Below are 24892 nucleotides of genomic sequence, written 5' to 3' on the forward strand. Positions count from 1 at the left end.
ATAAATACATAAAATAAAAAAATTAATAAATTTAAAAAACGGACCGATCCACTGCTTGGGTTAGTTTGACCCACCTTGAGATCCGTTCCCACTCAGTGACAGTGTCTACAAGCCACTGCCACCAGGCCAGTGAACCCAACGTCCAGGCAGTGACAAAAAACGTGATCAAATTACATTGCTCATCATAAGGTGTTTGTGAGACGCTCTTTGTATGTTTCCTCAATTAAGACCTGTTTTCCATTGGTGTATTTGAAAAAAGTGGTGAACCTGTTAAATTCACTACAAAACGTTCAGAAGATGAAAGTAATGTTTGAAGGAATATTATTTTTCTATCGACATGCCGGCGGGCGGGCACAGATAGAGAGTGATAAAGCAGCACCACCCGCGCGGGGCGTGCTGACGAAAAGGCAAGCGCTCCTCCTCTCATCGCGTCCTTATTAAGACAGAAAAAAGACGCTGTTGAATTTTACCTATTCGCAGTTCGAGCAGGTGCTTAACGCTGGAGAATATCACCACTTCGAAGTTCGAACTGCTGTTGAAACGGAGAGGTAAGTGTTTTTCGTTGGGTTTTTTTCAAAACATGCGTCGAGTGCATTTGTTCATAGTTAGAGATAGTTGTGTGGAAAACACTATACAAAGTAGCACCATGGATGTGGGCCTACAACACTGGCCTAGCAAACATGTGCTCCTACATTGACATAATTGACGAGCTCCAGTTAAGCATTGAATAATTATAAAACGTCATGGTGCTTTTACTCATTTAAAGAACTAAACCGACGCGTATTGTCATCCGGTGGTCAGGTTTGCATTGAATGTGAGCACGAGGGACGCTAGCTTGTTGCGTTAGCTTTGCGGAGCTAACAGCTTGCACTTTTGTTATAGAACAACAGAATGCAAGTACCATGATAATTTCTGTCATTAATTTTTGTGTAAGACACGATGTTCACTGGTTAATTACATGATTCTTAAAGCAAAGGTTACTGTGAATGCAATTTTGGTAAGATTTTTGTAGTCACACTGCATAAATCTGTCTGTGTCTGTTGTTTAAACTTCAATATAAACTATTTTGGTTGAAATCGTTAATTGGGATGGAGGAATTGATATTTTTTTAATTTATAATTTATTTTTCTTACACTGATATTGTTAAAACTCCATTTAGCCCATAGTATTAATAATTCTCAACACAATACTGTCTTTTTTCTTTATAGAATAAACAATGCCTTCCCTGAGATGCAGGAAGTCCCCAAAGCAGGATACTATTGAACATGCAGTCAAGGGTCTGGACAAGACTGCAGAGTTAGAAGCGAAGTATATAAACTAATTTAAAGGTATGATGTTAACGCTTTTGCTAAGATATATTATTGTTTTCTGATAACCAAGCTGACATCGTTTTTTAAGTGGTTATTTTACATTAAGAGTGTCTTGACCTTTTCTTTTGCCACTTTTGTCAGTTTCAAGTTATTTCAGTGAGTGTGAAACCTGATGGTAGGAGTTCTATCTAAATTAAGGCTGTATTTGATGACGCCCTCCGGCATTTTTATACCACAATAGACCGGTGAACAAGTCCGATATTGATAGTCTAGTGTAAAGCACGTAATACGTCACAGAGATCACGTGACGCGATCCAATATGACTGTGTACAGTGTATGTCATTGTTTTGAAACTAAATAATCTTAAAGTTTTTTTTTTACGTAACCAGGTGCAATTGACATTTGTACTTTCAGTCCTAATACATACTGGCTAATGCAATGCTGGAAAATGAATTTTGGCTGGTCTGTTCATTTAAAATCATAAAGAAGGGCTCTGCTCTATCCCTCACAAGAAGCAATGTTTCAAACCACCCTACATTAGTATAGTGGCCCAAATGAATATGATGACTCCTTATTTGTGTGCTTAAAAATATGACGAAGCTAACTTGATTTCCCTGTTAACTAGGTCGAGGAGTATTTACCAAGGCCCCTTTCAGGAAAGACGACTTTATTCTTTATTATGGAGTACAGAGGAAAATTGATAGATTCTGATGAATCTCAACGCAGGAAGATGGATGGAAGAGGCACTGTCTTTTTGTTTGACTTCCGCCGGCAAGAAAAAACTTGGAGGTGAGGCAAAGATTGAGATGTTATCTTATTTTTGTTTTTATTTAAAAAAATAAACACATACTCATCCCATAAGTGTTAGGGGAAAAATCATTCTCTAAGCAAAAATGTATAATTACTTTTATTCATGCGTTGAATCTGTACAAATGAAAATATAGATCATGAAGTCTCAAAGACAAGCTGTTAATAGGGTCTGATTCCAATAGAAATTTCTTGTATGATTTGATTTAGATTTAAAAATTGTGGATTTCCTATTTTTATGTTTTGTGTACACAAGATTGTCTCAAAGATTAATTTCTGACATTGATTGAATAATTGTTTTTTTTTTTTTAATCTATTTTAAGTGTTGATGCAGCTCAAGAAGATGGCAGTCTGGGAAGACTGGTTAATGATGACCACATGCACCCCAACTGTAAAATGAAGAAGATGACAACAGAGGACAGACCACACCTCTGTCTGTTTGCGCTCCGAGACATTGATGTTGGCGAAGAAATAACTTAAGACTATGGACCAGCTGGCCTTGGAGAACACAGGTTTGTAAGATGCATCTTTAAGTACAATAACAGAGCCCACTTGTGGTGTTCTGGTGATGTAGTTTCCAATTAGTTTGGCAATCTAATAAATGTATGTGAGGTTTCTATGGAAGTTGAACATGCTGACTGACTGGGGGAGTTCTCCATTGTCCACTATCTGTAATTCAAATTTGTGGGTCTGAGTCAAAGTTTGGCTCTGCAGGAACAACGAACTGGTCAGGGAGTGACAGTATTACAAAGTTCTGCGTTACTCCTTTCTGGGCGGTGGCCCTGTTAGGCCATCATATGCCATATTGCAAATATCCCCATTGTGGGACTAATTAAGGACATCTTTATGTTGTGGTTTCCCTACCAGAACCAGCACCAACCCTGTATATTCATGATATAAAACACTGTTTCAATTTGATATTTAGCCTTTCTATACTGTAAAAATAGAAGACCCCAGGCTTTCCTGCGCGCCCTTGCCCAATTGGTGGTGTTCAGGAGACAACCTGGGACTGAAATATCAGTCACAACCAGTGTTGTTTTCGTCACTGATGACTATGACGAAAATACTTCGTTAACGCCCCTTTTTTAATGACGATGACAAGCTATACGAGGTTCTTTTATGACGAAAACATGACGTGATGTACATGAATTTTTTTCGTTGACTAGACAAAATTGTTAGCATGTGGTTCATAAATTATTTTATGTTGCTTTTAGTGAAATAAAGCCACAACAGTTGCCCAACAAAATGTTTTGCTTCTCTGCTTATTTTGGAGCAGTGAGTATTGATTCCACTGTTGCCACTTTTTTCTGTTTGTAATGAAGAATCCTTAGTAGTCCATCCAAAAGTCTTTGTTATTGGGTGGAAACCTTGAATGCCTTGTTTTAACTCAAATGGACTTAAACCCATCCATCCATCCATCCATCCGTTATCTGTACCGCTTCTCCTCACTAGGGTCGCGGGGGTGTTGGAGCCTATCCCAGCTGTCTTCGGCAGTAGGCGAGGTACACCCTGAATTGGTGTCCAGCCAATCGCAGGACATGCATAGACGAACAACCATCCACGCTCACACTCATGCCTCGGGGCAATTAGAGTGTCCAAGCAACTTGCCATGCATGTTTTAAGAATATGGGAGGAAACCGGATTACCCAGAGGAAACCCACGCAGGAAGGCCGGAGCCAGAATCGTACCTACGACCTCAATATTGTGAGGCCATCATGCTAACCAGTTGGGCCACCGTGCCGCTTGGACTAAAACCTTTGTGAATAAATTGACGAAAACTAGGGTAAAACTTTTTTTGCGTTTCCGTCGATTAAAACTGGACTAAAACCCTTTTTTTAGTTTTCGTTGACTAAAACTGGACTAAAACTATAACGAATTGGGATGACTAAATGTGATGTAAACAAATCAGCACTTTGTCCAAATGACTTGGACAAAATCTAAAATGCCTGCCAAAAACAACACTGGTCACAACACGTGTCTACAGAAGATTAATTGGCATGGGCGAAATTAATTAGTTTTATTTCATTCATGAGCTTATGTTTTGTTTTGGGTGGCTAAGGCTTAAAATGTGTAAAAATCTAATCCAACCTCAAATATAATTAATTCAATAAATTTATGATGCTACTAAAACATCGAAGCAGCCTCCTCCAGGCTTTACAGACTCAGAAATGGAGGTATGCGTATCGTGTGCTCATCCTGTCGTGTCTCGAGATGTTAAAATTGCAGTTAGATAGACGTGTGCTGATTAGACAAGACTTCTAATATATCTGGTGTCACAGGATATTTGTCAGTGAATGTGTATGTCTGGTTTGAGGCTCACTCAGCTTTTTCTTGTGTTGTGGGGTCCAGTTGAGTTGAATTGCGAGTCAGGTATGTTGGCCATCTGACACCCAACTGTCAGGTTTGCCTTCGTGGGGACCCCGTAGAGCCATTTTTATTGTTGACATAAATCATAGCTAATCATCTTTTCCTTCATTATCATATGAAATACAGTTAGGAGTTGTATGTGCCTTTACTATGTTATAATCTTAGAACCTACCAGCCACTACAGCTGTCCGACAAGAAGACTTTTGGCTGTCCTGTGCTCCATTGCGGCCCTGGTGGCGTTCAAAAGACAACCTGTGACTGAAATATCAGTCACAACATATCTCTACTGAAGATTAATTGTCATGCGCTAAAGTAATTGGTTTTGTTTCATTCGTGAACTTGTTCGTTAAAATGTGTAAAATTCTGATCCATTTTCTTTTTTTTAATTCATTAAATTAATATTCAACTTGTTCATTAGGATGGAGGACAACCGACAATGACTGAATCGGCTGAGGTTGATGCCACCAGAACATCGAAGCAGCCTTCTCAAGGTTTGACAGACTCTGAAAAGGAGGTATGCGTATCATGTGGTCATCCTGTCGTGTCTTGAGATGTTAAAATTACAGTTAGATAGACCTGTGCTGGTTGGACAAGTTTTCTAATATATCTGGACATAAATCGTAGCTAATAATATTTTCCCTCATCATCATATGATATACAGTTATGCGTAGTGTATGTCTTTACTATGTTACAATCTAAGAACCTACCAGCCACTACAGTTCTCTCATTGGGAGACTTAAGCTTTCGTCAGGCTATCGACTGCTGCATTGCCCTCTTATTGGCTTTAAGTACACAACCTGTAACTGAATTATCTGTCAGAACAGAACCTATGTGTCCACAGCAGGTGATTTGGCATGTGGATTCTTCAGATTTTTAGAAAATAGGTAAAATTGTGATCAAAAGTTTAAAATGTATAAAATTCTGGTATAGTTTGCAATAGTATATCTATTAAATCAATCAAAACTTCTTAACAAGGATGGAGAACATTGGCTGTGACCGAATTGGTTGAGGTTTACATTACCAGGACCATTGAGCAGCCTCCTCGGGATCTACAAATTTAGGAATGAAGATATGCATCCCATGTTACAATCCTGTTATGGCCCGAGGTTTTGAAGTTGCAGTTACATATTGGGCTGGGCGATGTGGCTGATAAGTACATAGCGATATAAGTATTTCATATGGGTCCATCGATACACATTGAATTCTTTTTTCAAATTATTTTATTCATTATTTTTTTTATTTTCCAATATTTTCACTGCCCTGTTAAAAAAACATTTAATGTAGTTTTCCTCCCGGGAGCTTTTTGTTACGGTCAATTAAGTGTTTTTGTTAAATATAGCTGCGTAGAATAATTATATGCATTATTATCGGACCACAATGTTTTGGTTTTGCAAATAATTTCCTAAAATCATTCTAATTTTGTTATTACATTATTTTGTCATAATATCATTCATCAATATTTTAGTTTGTTTTTTTTTTCAAATAGAATTAAGACCTTTTTCTGTGCAGATTCCTCTGGGGATTAAGTATTTAATGGGTTCTCAATTTTCTCTTGGACTCTGATGCAACCCAGTCTCCTCCCTTGGACAAAAAATATGGGCTGAATCTTCCTTGGAATAACGACACAGATTCTGACGAATCATTGTCAAATCCTGCCCCTGAACTTTGTGCCTCAGACCCAGACCATATTACTATCCCAAGGCTCAGGAGGACCAAAAGTATACAGGTAAACAACCCATATAGATTTCAGGGAATCTTACAAGCAAATTGCATATATTTTATTGGTCTCCTGCCTTCTATCCTTTATATTTCGTTGTTGTTGTTGTTTTTTAGATTAAAAAAACAGGCTGACTTTGGAATGGATAAGCATTATTACTCCAACTCAGATGACAGTGGAGATGAATATATTCCGGATACAAGTGAGGCCTCTGATTCAGACGGAAGTGAATCTTTGAAAATTGTGGACCCTCTCTTGAAGTCTAAGAATGCCTTCAGAGATTTTTCTCCCACACCACGAATCTCAAAAGCCACCTCAACGCAGGTTGTTAATCAAGGGCGTTCACCCGTTCGGAGGAGTAGCAGCACTGGTGTGATTCTTGAATTCTATGGCTCTTCAAATATTTGTGCAGTTTAACACAAATCATCCAAAATAGAATTCAAGCACATCTGTGACAGAAATTCAAATTCAGAAGTCAAAGAGAGAGAACAAAAAAAAAAATCTAATGCTGCGCTTTAAAGGAGTGGAAGAGTTTAAACCTGGCTAGTTTTATTCGATGTCCTGCATCTTGTGTCACTGTTATTCTGTGGAATGCTGTGTGGGTGGCTGGTGAAGTTGGAAAAAGAAAGTGAAAGAATGTGAGGTTTGGGAGGTTTTAGGTTGGTGCCTGGCGCAGACAGACACCTCGAGCGGGAAGGGGTCGACAAGAAACTCGACCCTTCAGCCACAAGCAGGAGGGGCCACCACTTGAAGAAAGACCAAGAGAAGCAAGCTAAAGTTAACTGCAGCATACACATAGCCAATAGAATCATGCCAGGATGCCTTTGTCTCTGTGTCATTTGCATATTGTGTCTATAAATTAATGCTGAACAGCAAAGACAGAGAGAGCTGTATTGAGAGGGACCCAAACTCAAGTTGTAGATTTGTGTGTTAGGAATAAATCCACTCGTGTGTGAAAATGCCGGCTTCCTGATACCTTTCTATTGCAGAACGAGCGCGCATATTGTTGGATGAATGAGAGTTGGGTAAAGTCACAAATTGGAGTCAGATTATTAATTTGAGTTTACATTGGTTTAAAATTAAATTCTAACATTGATTTAAAGATAAATTCCAACAGCTTCTTCCGAAGACATATACTGTAAACATTAAATGTATGTTAGGACAATCTTGAAAAAAGTATTAGAACACCCTTTACTTTTATTTCTTGTTAATTTTATTAACCAAAATATGTCCATTTTTATTACAGATTAATGAATACAAAATTAAAACTCTAATCAGCTACTTTTTAATCGTTATATTTGTATAAACAAATGTTATACATCTGTGTGTTAACTTATACAAGAAATGACGGAAAAGCAAGGGTGGTTTAGTATTTTTTTATCGTATATAGTCTGTATAATATCTTTAACCTATGCTGATGCTGTTTAATACTGATTTAAATAATAATAATAATGTCATAATCTGTTGGTTTTACATTAACAAAACCTTTCAAGCACTTTTTAAAATTCTAAATACTACCTCTTGTCAGTAAGTTGGTTCACAGCACTGCCTTGGAGTGAAAGTGTGTAGTGCTGAGACAGTCGGTATGTGCTGAGTCGTCTGACGTTTGTGTGACTGGTACCCAGGAAGGTAGCAAAACCAGGCAGTGTGTATGTCGTACCCAGGAAGGCAGAGAAACCAAGCAATATGTATGTGGTACCCACGAAGGCAGAGAAACTAAGCAGTGTGTATGTGGTACCCGGGAAGGTAGCAAAACCAGGGAGTGTGCATAGATACAGACCCCAAAAGTGATTAAAACCAAATAAAGTCCCCAGAAGATCATCTGTAGTCAGGTGAAGGACCCTGTACTTTGTTCAACTCATTTACTCCCTTAGACGTACAAAGACGTCTTTTAATGCAATGGCGCCCTCTACCAAAGACGTATAAGTACGTTTCCTGTCTTTTTTACGTCATAGTGTACATAAGGGTCTGATGCAACCTCTGACTGAGAATCAGCCTTGTCCGCATTGTGAATCATGTAAAAATCACCCAGCAGGGGGCAGAGGTGCAAAAGATCCGCCTTGAATCTGCGCCAGAGGTACAAATGGGGGGCGGGATCCTGGGGTAGACTTATAAGTGTGGAGAGCAGCGTGGGTAGCAGCAGCATCGGCAGCACTAGCAGCAGTCGCATTAGTAGCGTTAGCAATGAAATCCTCCAAGCAAATGACGATCGAGGAATGCTTTTTTGTAAAAAAAAAGCTTCCTAAAAGCATCAAGGCGATGGAGACGCTTTGGTTGAGAGGATGACGCTTCGTCGTCGTCACAACAAAACGGCGTCTAAAGAGGGTGCGCGTGCCTTGCGGCCTGCATCGCCTGCCTTCGGACAATAGCCAAAGCAGCTGAGAGTCCTCACCAGATCCCCCCGAACGAGGAGGTAAGCGCTCGCAAGTTACCATTGAACATGTGGTTTTACCCCTCATGCTTTTATTGTACATATCATGCATCTTGCGGGCAGAAAATGTCGCGTAAATGTGCAGTTAGACGCGAGCTTGCTCGCTGACTTCCTCATCCGGCCGCCTCTATTGCACAATTACACGCGAGCGTAAGTCCTCGCCGACGAGGAAGTAAACGCTCGCAAGTTACCATTAAACATGTGGTTTTAGCCCTCATGCTTTTATTGTACATATCATGCATCTTGCGGGCAGAAAATGTCGCGTAAATGTGCAGTTAGACGCAAGCTTGCTCGCTGACTTTCTCGTCCGGGCGCCTATTGCACAATTACACGCGAGCGTAAGTCCTCGCCGACGAGGAAGTAAACGCTCGCAAGTTACCATTGAACATGTGGTTTTAGCCCTCATGCTTTTATTGTACATATCATGCATCTTGCGGGCAGAAAATGTCGCGTAAATGTGCAGTTACGCGCGAGCGCATCTCCTCCCCGACGAGGAAACAACAATACTGAATGGTGTGGTAATCATGCATACTTTCTAAAATTCACAGATTGTGCATCCCGCGGCAAGAAAGTTCCTCCTCGTCTTGTTGGTGTAAAGAAAGGTAAATTATAATATGAAACTTCACACGCCAGCAATAAAATGCAGCAATAAATATATATTTCCAATTGTTTATATTTCTGTAATTTACAGGTTGTGCATCAGGAAGCAGTGGTTCCGGATGGCGTCACACTGGATGGCAACCGAGGAAAATCGACTTTACAGCAACCCCTGGACCACTGAATGCCGCTGCCCATTTGGAGTCTGAGGAGCCAGCTGATTTCCTGCAGCTGTTTCTCACGGATGAGCTTCTGCAGCACATCGCGGATGCCAGCAATCACTTCCCAGACAATTATTTTCACACAAACCCCAGTGGACAAACACAAGCTCGCCTATTTTCCACGGACCAGCAAAGCCAGACCACAACGAAAGTGTCGGGTCTGTTTGTGCAAAGGCAAACGGAGTGAAACAAGAATGTGGTGTGAACTATGTTGTGTGCCCTTGCATCAAGGCAACTGTTTTATTTTATATCACACAAAAAAAAAGTATGTATGACACTGATGTATTTCATTTTTGTACATAGTTCAACAGTTCAGTCGTTTAGTGTTATGTGCAAATAAATTTATTTTATCAAAAACATTTTTTGTGCTTTTTTTTGTTATTTTATAGAAGGCATGCATTATTTAGATGTTAGAGGTGTCATAAAAGCCATAAATAATAGTGTCAAAATTCAAATTATGGTCAAAATGCATCAGTTTACAAAAAGCTCATTTTCTCAGTTTTTTCCCCAGGGATTGGAGTTTTCATGAAATTTAGCTATTTTCAAATGCCGATTGCTCAAGAATGGAAAAAGATAGGAACAAACATTTTTTTCTGTTGAAAGAAGAGAGTCTCATCTTTCTTCGGGTGTGCTCCATGTCTATATAGCATTAGAATACTATATTCTGTGGGCCTTGCAATATTAGTCAAAACCCAGGAAAACGCTGGGATTGAGCGGGTTGCTCCAGTGAAAATGGCTGGTATTTAATGAGTTAAGACTGGTTAGGACATCCGGCTCGCAGTCCCAAGGTGCAGGGTTCGATCCCGGGACCCAGCTTTCCTGTGTGGAGGTTGCATTTGTGAGTGAGTTTGAGCGCAGATGGTTGTTCGTCTTTGCGTGCCCTGCGATTGGCTGGCAACCACTTCAGGGTGTGCCCCGCCTACTGTCCGTTGACAGCTGGGTAGGCTCCAGCACGCTATCCTTGTGAGAATAAGCGGATTGGATATTACATGTATGTGTTTATGCCCTAGGCCAGGTGAGGGCAAACTACGGCCCGGGGGCCACATGCGGCCCGTTAAGTTTTAATCCGGGCCGCCGAACTTGAAAAAAATTTAATGAATAAACCTTGTTAATGTTTTATTTTCTAAACACTGTGGTTTTCAAAGACAAATATTATTGTTGGAATGCTTTTATTCACTTTCATTTAAAATTAAATGTATTTTTTTTCTCAGATGAGGTGAGGTTTCCAAAACACTCCATCCATCTGCTCCTGGTCCGGCCCCTCTGTCATATTTTAGAACCCATTGTGGTCCTCCAATCAAAAAGTTTGCCCGCCCCTGCCCTAGGCTTTGTGTCTTTGCTTGGTTGACTGTGTAATGAGTGTATGAATGCATTTCTTTCTACCAGACACCTTGGACTTCCCATGGCAGATTAATAATCTATTTTATCTATCCATCAGGGTCACGAATGTCATTTGATGAGTAGAGAATTTAGAGTCTCCAATTAACCTAATATACATGGATTTGCGCATGGAAACCTGAGAAAAAGCCCTTAGTCCTACTTTTCCATCTGAACCACTTTATCCTCACGAGGGTCACAGCCGTGACATCCCAGCTGACTTCAGAAAGTAAGTGGGCGACGACTCATGATCTCTTGGTTGAATAATATTGTTAGGGGCTCAAAATGGCCCTCTACAATAAAATGGCAGAAGAATATTACATACTCTCTGGCAGAAGAATATTGCGTTTTTTTTGTTTTGTCCAATTAACTTAAATAAAACTTGGGAAAATTTAATGATTACATGTAAACCAGCTGGTCTTCCCCATACCAAGCCCTGGCTAAAACTGACTGAAAAATGCATGATGTGTGCCTTTTAAACTCCTCGGCCCATCCACTATGCCAGGGATGGGCAAACTTTTTGATTGGGAGGGGGGGGGCACAATGAGTCCTAAAATACATTTAATTTTAAACGAAAGTGAACAAAAGCATTACAACAATATATATGTCTTTGAAAAACCACAGTATTTAGAAAATAAACCATGAACAAGGCTTATTCATTTAATTTTTTTCAAGTTTGGGGGGCTGGATTGAAACGTTTAACGGGCCACAAGTGGCCCCCGGGCCGTAGTTTGCCCAAGTGCCCTAAGCCAATTGATTCTAAAAAATAACAGTTTTCTTCATCAAAACAACATTTTATGATCAACATAAATGTTAGTGAGTACATAAAGGTATACTCATTCGATCTATCATAACCCCATGCACTTAGACTGTACAAAAATAAGAAAATTTTTATTTTAAAACCTAGTATTTCGCCATGACGTCACACGCTAGCGTCAAGTGCTTGGCGCTAAAAACCCGGAAGTAACAGCGGCGCTCGGTTTGAAAGTGGAGAGTTGTGCATGGTAGGCGAATTCGGGAGAAATGTTTGTTGAACACGAGGACTGTGGCGTAGAAGATGGTTTAACAGCGATCTAGTGCGCACCCAACCGTGATGGCTGACCAACGAAATAAATGCGGACCGACGGAGTGGACTGACAGGACGTGGAAAACAGGTGTGTGGCATGTGTGCGTGTGCACGAATGTGGGAGCGCGTTCACTATGGTGGCAGCGATCGCAAAGCAGCAGCACCACTCCTTGACAAAAGTATTGTACTTTCTCTGATGTTTTGGGTTTGCTCTGCTTTGGGGTTTGTAGTTCTGGCCACGCAAAAGTAACAAAGCAAGTTCTTGGATGTCTGCTTTTTTCTTGAACTGTTAATTGGTTAACATCGTGGCTCTTATTTTTATCTAATGTATGGAGTTTGGTGGCTATCTATATGCACAACTATATTAGTTGCACTTGAAATTGCATACAGAAAATTTGTATAAATAGGTTACGCTATAAAGTATAACAATATTAACAATCGTTATTGTTGTTACTGTTTATTTATTTTATTTTGCAATAACTGTGCTCCAAGCTTAGCTGTTGTGCCAGCTGCCAAGTAAAAATATGTAATCTCACTCAATAATAGGAATAAATACTTAACTAACATCTCAATTTTTCGGGTTGGGCTGTGGGGGAGGGGAGGGTGGCTGCCTGACATAAAGCAGACTGTCCTGCACATGCGCAGACCAGCCGAGTGTGTGAAGTGTGCGTAAGTGCAGTACCGGGACCGACCACTAGACAGCGATCCTGAGTAATTTTTCCGCACACACATTTCTAGCACACTCGTCTTGTTTTTGTGACCTTCCTGGGAAGCCCTGAAACTTTGACAGGACCTCCCCCTGAGCTTCTTATCACTGAATTCAATGCTCTTTTTTGTGGGGCCCAGATTTTTGGTCCCCACAAAAATTTTGGTCCCCTACAGTGGGTGTGCTGTCCGATGTTGGTCCCCAACATGTAGCTTATACAAACACACACACACACCCCTACTTGTTTTTGTGACATTGTTGGGCCACCTGAGCAAAACTCACATTGTGGGAACCACCCTTTCTAGTGGTTGTACAGCTCTGAAAAAAATCAGGCAGTGTCCAGGAATTTAGTTAAACACAAAAACCACTTCAAATTACCAATTAATGACCTGGAGGTCAAATGAGTGACTCAAGTGCATGTAATTCAGTCACTGTAGCCCAAAGATTCTCTGGGCCAGTGGATGAACCATTATTCGTCTTGGACAGCATTGAAGCAGGCCGTAGCCTGGTTTCTAAAGCTGAAAGACTTACTGACAGAGTAAAGGAAAATAGAAAGGAGTTAATCACATTAGGTGAAGAAGGCAAGATGAATTTATTCAAGAGAACTGTCAAAGGAAAGTATTTGACCTGCGACGACTTGGATAAAGCAGAAAGAGAACTTGTGAAATACTGTCAAAGGCGAAGTTTCAAAAAAGATTTAGCCATATTTGAAAAACAAAAAAGGGTGAAGAAAAGTAGCCCACTTTACAAGTTCAATATAGTACTTCAAGATGGTGTCATGAGGGTTGGTGGACAGTTGAGCCACGCAGCCATGCCTGAAACAGCAAAACAGCAAGCCATCTTGCCAAGGATTCACATAACACAAAGCTAGTCCTGAGATACATTCATGAGATTACAGCTCACGCTGGAAGGAACCACATGATGGCTAATCTGCATCAACAGTTTTGGATACCTCGAGCTGCTAGAGTCATCAGAAGAGTGCTACCTGACGATCCGCCTTTCAAGAGAATTGGCGTTGATTATTTTGGTCCATTCTAAGTAAGTAGGGTTAGAGGACAAGTAAAGAGATACGGCGTGATTTTTACATGTCTCGCTGTACGAGCCGTACATCTGGAAATTGCATCTTCACGTGACACAGATGCTTGTCTCAACGCAATCCGAAGATTTCTTGTCAGAAGAGGACAAGTGAGAGAGATGTATTCTGATAACGGAACCAACTTTAGATCAGCTGACAGTGAAATGAAGAAATCAATCAAAGAATGGAACACTAAGTAAATCGAGAAACACTTGCTGCAAAAAGGTATTCAGTGGCATAGCAATCCCCCAGCAGGTTCCCACCACGGAGGAAGCTGTGAGCGACTTATTTGGTCTGTGAGAAAAATCCTGAATGTCACTGTAAAAGAACAAATTTCGGGTGAAGAAAGTCAATATACCTTGCTTGGTGAGGCTGAAGCAGTTATAAACAGCAGGCCTATCACAAGGACATCTTCCGACCTCAACGACTTGGAAGCACTCACACCCAACACTCTGTTGTGGCTGAAGGTCAAACCTGAGTTACCTCCTGGAGTCTTCTGTAAAGACGACCAATACGCCCCAATACGTACCTCTGGGAATGAGCTGGTCAGCTCTTTAAAGAGTATTATGTAAGTTGAAATACATTAATCCATTTTTCTTTTTTGGACCATCTTTAACTGTGTAGTGTGTAATGTCTAAAATACAAAATGATCAGATTTTAGGGTGCAGTTGACGACTGTGGCACAGGTCCTCGCTCTACAAGTGCTAATAGTCTTCGGCAAAGAGAAAAATCTGCCATAAGGTACAGAAAACATTGGCATCAGAGTAAATGGATGCATGTTTTTGCAATGTGCGAGGAAACTGGCGAACTCAGAGAAAACTACGCAGGCTTGGGAGAACATGCAAACTCTACACAGGAAGGCCGGAGCCGGAATCGATCCCACAACCTCTGCATTGTGAGACCATCGTGCTCACAAGTCGCCCACCGTGGCGGCCGTCCATTATGAATGCCATCCCACCATCCATTATCTGTACGGCTTCTCCTCACAAGGGTTGCGGGGGGTGCTGGAGCCTATCCCAGCTATCTTGGGGCAGTAGGTGGGGTACACCCTAAACTGGTTGCCAGCCAATCGCAGGTCACACAAAGACAAACAACCATCCGCGCTCACACTCACACCAATTTAGGGTGTCCAAACAACCTGCCATGCATGTGTTTGGAATGTGGGAGGAAACCGGAGAACCCACGCAGGCGTGTGGGAAACATGCAAACTCCAAACAGGAAAGCCGGAATCAATCCCGCGACCTCTGCATTGTGAGACCATCGTGCTAACAAGTCGCCCACCATGCATCCCTGCTAAATAAATGATTAATTTTTACATTTTAGTATTTGTAAGCGATCTTGTGTTCATGACAGCATTTTCAACAGTGTGGGTGTTTGTATGAAAGCATTTCACTCGTGTATGGGCATGAGCATGTTTCAGTTGTATTTATGAATAACAATAATTTCACAATTGTGCCTGAGCGCCTTTCACTGGTGTGTATGAGAATGTTTCACCTATGTGTATGAGCGCATTTGACGAGTGTATGAGCAACAACTATTTCACTAGTGTGTATGAGAGCGTTTCACTCGTATGTATGATAGCGTTTCATAAGTATGCATGAGCAACAACAATTTCACTGGTGTGTAAGAGTGCATTTCAGAAGTGTGAAGCGATTCCTGACTTTTGTCCCCAACGGCACCTCATACTCCCCATCTCCCGCTCACTTCTCCTGACCCCATGAGCCATCCCCGTTGCTACTACATGGAGATTTGATGTGTTTTTTTGTTTTTTTTGTTATTAGCTTCTTCAACATCTCTTCTGATTCTCATCTCTTCTCTGGCGCTCGTCTCCGCCTGTCTGATTTGAAGTCGACCTCAGAATTTGCACTATTTTGACATGACTTCTGTGGTAATCACTACTGACATATTGTGTCATTTGCTTAATAATACATTAAAATTATAATAAATAATAAAAATGGGTCCGGTGCCGAGCTCTGGCTTCATATCTTTAAAAGTGGTCTTCTCAAATCTGTTACTAATGGCCTCTAAATCGGTTGTGGTAGAGAAGGGGCAAATTAGACCTTATGGCATCTTAATTTGGTCAAGTCTTGTACCCATTTTCAAGGCCAGCGACTATTGCTTTAGCTATATACAAGAAAAGGATTACTCTGAATATACACAACAACAAATCCCAGATGTCCATCCCAAATGTTGTTTCAAAATAATCCAGTTCAGATGATAAACAAATGTATTGGTATGTTGAGGTCATTATTTCAAATCAAAATATACACTTCTTTTTCAGACAATGGGGAGGATCGAAGAAGTGGAAAAGTTGCAGGAGTAACTTCAAAACAATGCAAAGAGACAGAATCTGGAAGAATGTCAAGTTTGTCCATGTTTATATTTCTGGAATTTAGTGGGCGTGCATCTCGAAATGTTTGGGGATGGTTCGGGCTGCCAGACAAGACTTTCACTGCGAGCGCTGGACCACTGGATGCTGCGGCAAACAGCGGACTTCTTGCAGCTATTTATTACCAACAAGCTACTCCTGCACATCAATGATGCGGATGGCACAGACTGCTTTGCAGACAATTATTTTGAGGCAAAACCAAGAGGTCTGTAAGCACTCTGAAAACAAAGTAAAATATTTGACACCCACGGCAAAAAAAGCCATGCTACAGCATAGGGCTGGGCGATAAACCGAAAATTTACCGTTACCGAAATTTATTACAATGACCGAAATCATTTTGCCCATGTCGGTAAATTCGATGAATAAAAAAAGAAAAGCCTTTTGTCTGCGGCAATGTTCATGCCCCTTTAAGACCGCTACAGCGCCTCTAGTCATGTGACTCCACCCGTCTGTCGCTCTCGTTGCTGGCGATTCAAATCCAGAAGCTTTCTCACCACCCACAACACAACCATGCTGTGCTGAAAGTTCAAAGTGAGAAGCAAGGTTCGACAAGTGACAACAGCCCATGAACGGAGGCGACACCATACGAGAGAACGTCTCAGAGGTGGACGCGATAGCTTAGCACATAGCTAAAGATAAAGCTCCTCTAGTTACGTGGCGCGCACAGGATTTAAACGCTTCATGAAAGCCGTATTTCCCGATATGGACTACATTGGGCCGGGAGCTGAGACATGTCAAGCATTTTGCATCTACATCCGACTTGTGGTCGGGTCGCAACATGGATCCCTGATTGAGCCTAACTGTGCATTACATAGATGACAAGTGGCGACTGCGCAGCAGAGTACTCGAGACGGCACATTTTCCCCGATAATACCCACTTGTTTATTTGGCTTGCATTGACATTTTCTTTCATTTTATTTAGCGTTTTTTTATTTGCCATTATTTACATCATGAGAGCATCTTGGCGCAATCTATTTGCAGAAAAAGATTTCGCAAGAGGTACCCTTTTTCTTTGTGACATTGTTCAAGTCATGCAAAGCAAGCTCAGGGTTCGCGGTTAACCGCTTCCCGATTGCCCGGGGCAAGTGAAATTTGGCCACGGGCAAGGTAAAATTATGGGCAACTTGCCCGACCGGGCAAGCATTTTTTAAAGCAGCCAAATATCTTTAATTTTGACGAAAACGGTGGTGTGATCTGTTTGTGTGCACTGTATGGTGATGGTTTAACCCAGACAACCCCTTATGTTTTGGTATGGTCCATTGGCCTTATCGGGGGCAATGGGCGGGCGCTACGGGGATCAGTTAGTTCAGTGAATGTCGAGTTAAAGTGGACGTCAATAAATCCCGCAGTATTGGAACTCGCTGTCGTAGCATCCTCATTTGAAGTTTGAAAAACACAACAAAAACCTACGATATTTTGGCCGAAAATTGGCGACGAGTTCGTTCAAATCCGAACATTTCGGATTCCTCTGACATGACTAAAATAGCTCGAATATTTTTAAGTAGACAATTCAGTTGTGAGTAAGGAAGGGAGTAATATTTGATTATTGGCTGTTAATTCATTAGCTCCATGATGTGACCTGACAAAGTGTCAGTGACTGTGTTCTGTTTATGCTATGAAACTTATGGAGGCAGCACCACAGGCACTGGTCTTAAAGGAATACACAAATTTGCCACACTCATAATTTACTCATGTGATTCCTCAATTAATACGCTCTCCTGGACTTAAAATTGATCATCTGGATTGCTGTAATATCATTTTCCCAATTTAACATGCAGATTTGTTAATTATTAAAACTACAATTAACATTTTCAATAACTGCACAGGATGATACATTTGCTCTTGTGAGTAGGGTTTCATGGTTGACGATGAAAACAAGATTAATTTATGCTTATCAGATTATATGTTTATTTACATTTGTGGCGCACATTTTACAACCATAAACATTTTATTCTTAGAGAAAAAAAATTGTCACTTGCCCAAGTCGGGCAAGTAATTTGGCCACTCGGGCAAGGCAAATTTTAGTGGCACTTGCCCTATGGGCAAGCAGTTTTTAAAGTTAACCGCGAACCCTGCAAGCTATTTGGAATGTTCATACAAATGATTTTTGTACTTTTATTTTTCATTGAAAGTAAAGTGTACCAGTTGGTCAATAAAAAAAACAGTCAATATGCAATTCCTGCATTTATTTTGATTTTAGTCCACGTGGGAATTTATCGTGCATTTATCGTTATCGAGGTAAAATTGCTCGATTTCTCGCGATATTGATTTGAGGTCATATCGCCCAGCCCTTCTACAGCATGTATACAGTGTGAGACGTGTTGTGTTCACTTGCTCCAAGGCAATTGTTTTAGTGTATACCACATACCCAACGAATTGTGTAATTTGTATGGCGGGGTGTACACATGCGTTGCAAAAACACATGCACACACTGTCACTCACGCACTTCCGTATATAGTTTATTTCAGCACCTTTTGTCATGCTGTTTTTATTTTATAGAAGGAAAGCATTATTTTGATGTCTGAGCTGTCACAAAAGAAAAAATAGAACTGTTGAAGTCAAGTCAAGCTTGTGCTTGAAATGTTTGTTCTTAGTTTCTCAGTTTTTCGTGAGCAATGGGAATTCAGTTATATTCAAACGCTGTCAGGTAAAGGCTCCATATTTTTATAGCATTATAGCACACTATTCTGTGGGCGCTAGAATTGAAGGGTTTGCGTTAGTAAAAATAGGTGGGATTAAATGAGCTGAAGTGTATCTCTTGAGTGCTCCTTAAATATTTGCCTGTGTTGGTATATTTTATTTTGGTCGTGTCATGTTTATTCTTACGCTGAAAGAGACATGAGGTGTTCGAAAAAAATAAATGATTTTTTTTTCCCGGTCAAAACTACCAATGGTGTCTGTTTTTTTTCCCTCCGTGAAATGTACGAGTTATCACTTTGACGCGCATGATGTCACGTGGCTGGAGGACTGGAAACTTGCACGAACAACATTTACGTTGAAATGTAACAATGACACATATATCGACATCTAACAAACATGCATGGGCATCTAACATTGACACTTACATTGACGTCTATAACATAAACCATTACAATCACATCTAACAAACACGGACATCTAACAGACACATCGACATCCATCATAAACATTTACATAGACATCGACATCTAACCAACCTTTACATAGACATCTTACACACATCGACATCTAACAAACATTTACATAGACATCTAACATAAACACATCTAATATAGACACATAGATTGACATCTAACATCGACACATTGAGATCTAACATAGACATACATTGACATCTAACATAGACTGTTACATCGACAACTAACATCGACACAAGGCTTTGTCAAATGACACGTCATGACGACATATACAGAGACACAAGGCACAACAGCATATTTTTGGTACAAATTGAACCCGATATGTTAGCTACCTCGTTCGACTTAAAGGGTTAGCGAACTTGTTATGGTGGTTGAGGCGTGGTGGCTACCCAGCTCGTGTAGTGTATATTAAACTTAAGTTAATAATTTATGACCAGTAAACACGGATGTTGTAACGCAAAACAATGTTCAAATGTTAGTTTTTTTTCAACACATTTCATGAGAAAAAGCTCTACTTGTCTGTGAGAAATGTATGTTGTAGACCCATTATATAACACAATATTACACAATTTTACATTGGAATTTCATTTAATAAAACATTGACAATTATCTTTACAAACACTGTGTATGATTCATCTTTTCATTTGTTGTTCAATGAGCAAAACAGTGGCGATCAAAACAGTGCAAATTAAATGACATTTTATAGGTATCTGGCTGCAATACAGTGAACCCTCGCTACTTCGCGGTTCACCTTTCGCGGGTTCAGTGCTTCGCGGGTCTAAAAAATATTCGGGGGCATTGTAGTTTCGCCGAGCGGCACGACGGGGCGCTGGAGTGGTTAGACGGCCGGCGTGCGCCGAAGAAGAACGTGGGCGAAGAGGAGAGTGGACAAAGAAGAGCACGTTCCCCCGGGCACGATTTGGGGCGACGTTTCGCGCGGTTCGGACCGTACCAGAGCTCCGGCCAGCGTGCGTGGCAGTTAAGCCGAAGAGGAACAACTTCCGCCCGGGCACTAGCGGGGCGACATTTCGCTCCGTTCGGGACCGTGCGAGAGCTCCGGAGGAGACCGGCCGGCGTGCGTGGTTGTTAAGCCGAAGAGGAACACCTTCCGCCCGGGCATGAGCGGAGCGCGAGGCTGTCAGTTATGAATGAATAAATGAATAAATAAATGAAGAATGCCAGGGCACACCGGACGGCGTACCAGCAGGTAAAAGTCGAAGTAATTAAATAAATACAAAAAGAAGTAATTGAATAAATACAAAAATAATGGCTGGGGAATAAAAAAATGTTTTAATAATTTTTTTTTTTGTTATAACATGAATTTCACCCTCTCTCTCTCTACCCGTATATATATATATATATATATATATATATATATTATTTTATTTATTTATTTTTTTAAGCATTTTTGAAGGTGCGCCGCTACTTCGCACTTTTTTTTTTTAAGCATTTTTGAAGGTGCGCCGCTACTTCGCACTTTTTTTTTTTAAGCATTTTTGAAGGTGCGCCGCTACTTCGCACTTTTTTTTTTTTAAGCATTTCTGAAGGTGCGCCGCTACTTCGCGGATTTTCAGTTTTCGCGGGTGGTCTCGGTCCCCATTAACCGCGATAACCGAGGGTTCACTGTAGTAAGTTACATTCTAATTTACATTTACAGGTAATGGAAATGACTACTGGTAACCTCAATTTAACTGTATTTCAGTCAGAATGCCTCAAACATCATAAAAAAATAAAACGTTGAGTATTATTTCTCCTTCAAAATGTCAGAAGAAATACTCTATAATGGCCTGACGACATTAACATAGTTTATAGTATATAGCAGGGGTGGGAAAACTTTTTTATTGGCGGGCCACAATGGGTTCTAAAATTTGACAGAGGGGCTGGACCAGGAGCAGATGGATGGAGTGTTTTGGTAACCTCATCTCATCTGAGAAAAAAAATACATTTAATTTTAAATGAAAGTGAACAAAAGCTTGTCTTTGAAAAACCACACTATTTTGAAAATAAAACATTAACAAGGTTTATTTTTTTTTTTTTCAAATTCGGCGGGCCGGATTAAAACGTTTAACGGGCCGCATGTGGCCCCCAGGCCGTAGTTTTCTCACGACGGTATATAGCATAGCGGCATAGGTTCCCTCGTCAACATCAAGTGAGTTACCCTCTTACCAAGACCAAAATACGGGGCTCCCCATCTCCCGGTCACTTCTCCAGACCCCAACAGTCACCCTCGTTGCGAGAACTTTAAGATTCGATGTTTATTTTTTTTCGCTTCTTCAACTTCGTGTCTGATTCTTTTCTCTTCTCTGGCTCCAGGATTCCGCTGTCAATCAGATGACGATTGAGGCGGGACTTCCGGTTCAAAGTCACCCTCAGAGTTTGCAACCATTTGAGATGGCTTCTGTGGTAATAACAACTGTCATAGGTGCAATTTGCTCTATAAAGCATTAAAAAAAAATAATAATAATAAATTACAAAAAATAGTCAAGTACAGCACTCGTCTCATAAACTAGGTAAGAATTTAGCGTTACTAACGTTGCTACACTATAAAGAGTGTTTTACTGACTAGCTAAACCCAGTTTTGGTTTAGCTGTTATAAAAGTTTGGTTTTTTAGTGCTGTAAATGCATTTTCAGCTCGCGCTGTACACATTTGCTATGAGAGGCATTATCTCATAAGGGAAATATTGGACAATCAAATTAATGACTGCCCAGGCATCAGGATGTCTTTTTACACTATATAAAGGTGGAAATTTACATTGGAAACGTTTAGTTTAGCTGTTAATGAAGTTTCGTTTTTTTTAGTGCTGAAAATTCATTGTCTGCTGGCGCTGTACACTTTTTCTAAGTGTTGCAATATCTCATGAAGGAAATACTGGACAATCAAATTAATGACTTTTCAGGCTTCAGGATGCCTTTCTACACTATATAAAGGTGGAAATTTACATTGGAAACGTTTGGTTTAGCTGTTATAAAAGTTTGGTTTTTTAGTGCTGTAAATGCATTTTCAGCTCGCGCTGTACACATTTGCTATGAGAGGCATTATCTCATAAGGGAAATATTGGACAATCAAATTAATGACTGCCCAGGCTTCAGGATGTCTTTTTACACTATATAAAGGTGGAAATTTACATTGGAAACGTTTGGTTTAGCTGTTATAAAAGTTTGGTTTTTTTAGTGCTGAAAATGCATTTTCAGCTCGCACTGTACACATTTGCTATGTGAGGCATTATCTCATAAGGGAAATACTGGACAATCAAATTAATGACTGCCCAGGCTTCAGGATGTCTTTTTACACTATATAAAGGTGGAAATTTACATTGGAAACGTTTGGTTTAGCTGTTATAAAAGTTTGGTTTTTTAGTGCTGAAAATGCATTTTCAGCTCGCACTGTACACATTTGCTATGTGAGGCATTATCTCATAAGGGAAATACTGGACAATCAAATTAATGACTTCCCAGGCTTCAGGATGCCTTTTTACACTCTATAAATGTGGAAATTTACATTGGAAACGTTTGGTTTAGCTGTTAATGAAGTTTCGTTTTTTTAGTGCTGAAAATTCATTGTCTGCTGGCGCTGTACACTTTTTCTAAGTGTTGCAATATCTCATGAAGGAAATACTGGACAATCAAATTAATGACTTTCCAGGCTTCAGGATGCCTTTCTACACTATATAAAGGTGGAAATTTACATTGGAAACGTTTGGTTTAGCTGTTATAAAAGTTTGGTTTTTTAGTGCTGTAAATGCATTTTCAGCTCGCGCTGTACACATTTGCTATGAGAGGCATTATCTCATAAGGGAAATATTGGACAATCAAATTAATGACTGCCCAGGCTTCAGGATGTCTTTTTACACTATATAAAGGTGGAAATATACATTGGAAACGTTTAGTTTAGCTGTTAATGAAGTTTCGTTTTTTTAGTGCTGAAAATTCATTGTCTGCTGGCGCTGTACACTTTTTCTAAGTGTTGCAATATCTCATGAAGGAAATACTGGACAATCAAATTAATGACTTTCCAGGCTTCAGGATGCCTTTCTACACTATATAAAGGTGGAAATTTACATTGGAAACGTTTGGTTTAGCTGTTATAAAAGTTTGTTTTTTTAGTGCTGTAAATGCATTTTCAGCTCGCGCTGTACACATTTGCTATGAGAGGCATTATCTCATAAGGGAAATATTGGACAATCAAATTAATGACTGCCCAGGCTTCAGGATGTCTTTTTACACTATATAAAGGTGGAAATTTACATTGGAAACGTTTGGTTTAGCTGTTATAAAAGTTTGTTTTTTTAGTGCTGAAAATGCATTTTCAGCTCGCACTGTACACATTTGCTATGTGAGGCATTATCTCATAAGGGAAATACTGGACAATCAAATTAATGACTTCCCAGGCTTCAGGATGCCTTTTTACACTCTATAAATGTGGAAATTTACATTGGAAACGTTTGGTTTAGCTGTTAATGAAGTTTCGTTTTTTTTAGTGCTGAAAATTCATTGTCTGCTGGCGCTGTACACTTTTTCTAAGTGTTGCAATATCTCATGAAGGAAATACTGGACAATCAAATTAATGACTTTCCAGGCTTCAGGATGCCTTTCTACACTATATAAAGGTGGAAATTTACATTGGAAACGTTTGGTTTAGCTGTTAATGAAGTTTCGTTTTTTTTAGTGCTGAAAATTCATTGTCTGCTGGCGCTGTACACTTTTTTCTAAGTGTTGCAATATCTCATGAAGGAAATACTGGACAATCAAATTTATGACTTTCCAGGCTTCAGGATGCCTTTCTACACTATATAAAGGTGGAAATTTACATTGGAAACGTTTGGTTTAGCTGTTATAAAAGTTTGTTTTTTTAGTGCTGTAAATGCATTTTCAGCTCGCGCGGTACACATTTGCTATGAGAGGCATTATCTCATAAGGGAAATATTGGACAATCAAATTAATGACTGCCCAGGCTTCAGGATGTCTTTTTACACTATATAAAGGTGGAAATTTACATTGGAAACGTTTAGTTTAGCTGTTAATGAAATTTCGTTTTTTTAGTGCTGAAAATTCATTGTCTGCTGGCGCTGTACACTTTTTCTAAGTGTTGCAATATCTCATGAAGGAAATACTGGACAATCAAATTAATGACTTTCCAGGCTTCAGGATGCCTTTCTACACTATATAAAGGTGGAAATTTACATTGGAAACGTTTGGTTTAGCTGTTAATGAAGTTTCGTTTTTTTTAGTGCTGAAAATTCATTGTCTGCTGGCGCTGTACACTTTTTCTAAGTGTTGCAATATCTCATGAAGGAAATACTGGACAATCAAATTAATGACTTTCCAGGCTTCAGGATGCCTTTCTACACTATATAAAGGTAGAAATTTACATTGGAAACGTTTGGTTTAGCTGTTATAAAAGTTTGGTTTTTTAGTGCTGTAAATGCATTTTCAGCTCGCGCTGTACACATTTGCTATGAGAGGCATTATCTCATAAGGGAAATATTGGACAATCAAATTAATGACTGCCCAGGCTTCAGGATGTCTTTTTACACTATATAAAGGTGGAAATTTACATTGGAAACGTTTAGTTTAGCTGTTAATGAAGTTTCGTTTTTTTAGTGCTGAAAATTCATTGTCTGCTGGCGCTGTACACTTTTTCTAAGTGTTGCAATATCTCATGAAGGAAATACTGGACAATCAAATTAATGACTTTCCAGGCTTCAGGATGCC

General features: G+C 40.0%; 1 long non-coding RNA gene across 2 annotated transcripts; it reads left to right on the plus strand.

Moving 5' to 3' along the window:
• The first annotated feature begins 372 nt into the window (after positions 1–372).
• LOC148315645 (uncharacterized) lies at positions 373–6186 on the plus strand. 2 transcript variants are annotated; one of them, XR_015840729.1, is made up of 6 exons: positions 373–548; positions 1209–1328; positions 1936–2099; positions 2441–2629; positions 4903–4998; positions 6058–6186. It is a non-coding gene; the product is annotated as an uncharacterized LOC148315645 (long non-coding RNA). The 2 variants fall into 2 exon arrangements; XR_015840730.1 differs by lacking the exons at positions 4903–4998; positions 6058–6186 and adding an exon at positions 3570–3734.
• Positions 6187–24892: the final 18706 nt, after the last annotated feature.

The sequence above is a fragment of the Idiotropiscis lumnitzeri genome, unplaced genomic scaffold (genome assembly GCF_059441095.1).
Source record: "Idiotropiscis lumnitzeri isolate Australia: NSW breed Sydney's pygmy pipehorse unplaced genomic scaffold, RoL_Ilum_1.0 HiC_scaffold_68, whole genome shotgun sequence".
Taxonomy (NCBI): domain Eukaryota; kingdom Metazoa; phylum Chordata; class Actinopteri; order Syngnathiformes; family Syngnathidae; genus Idiotropiscis; species Idiotropiscis lumnitzeri.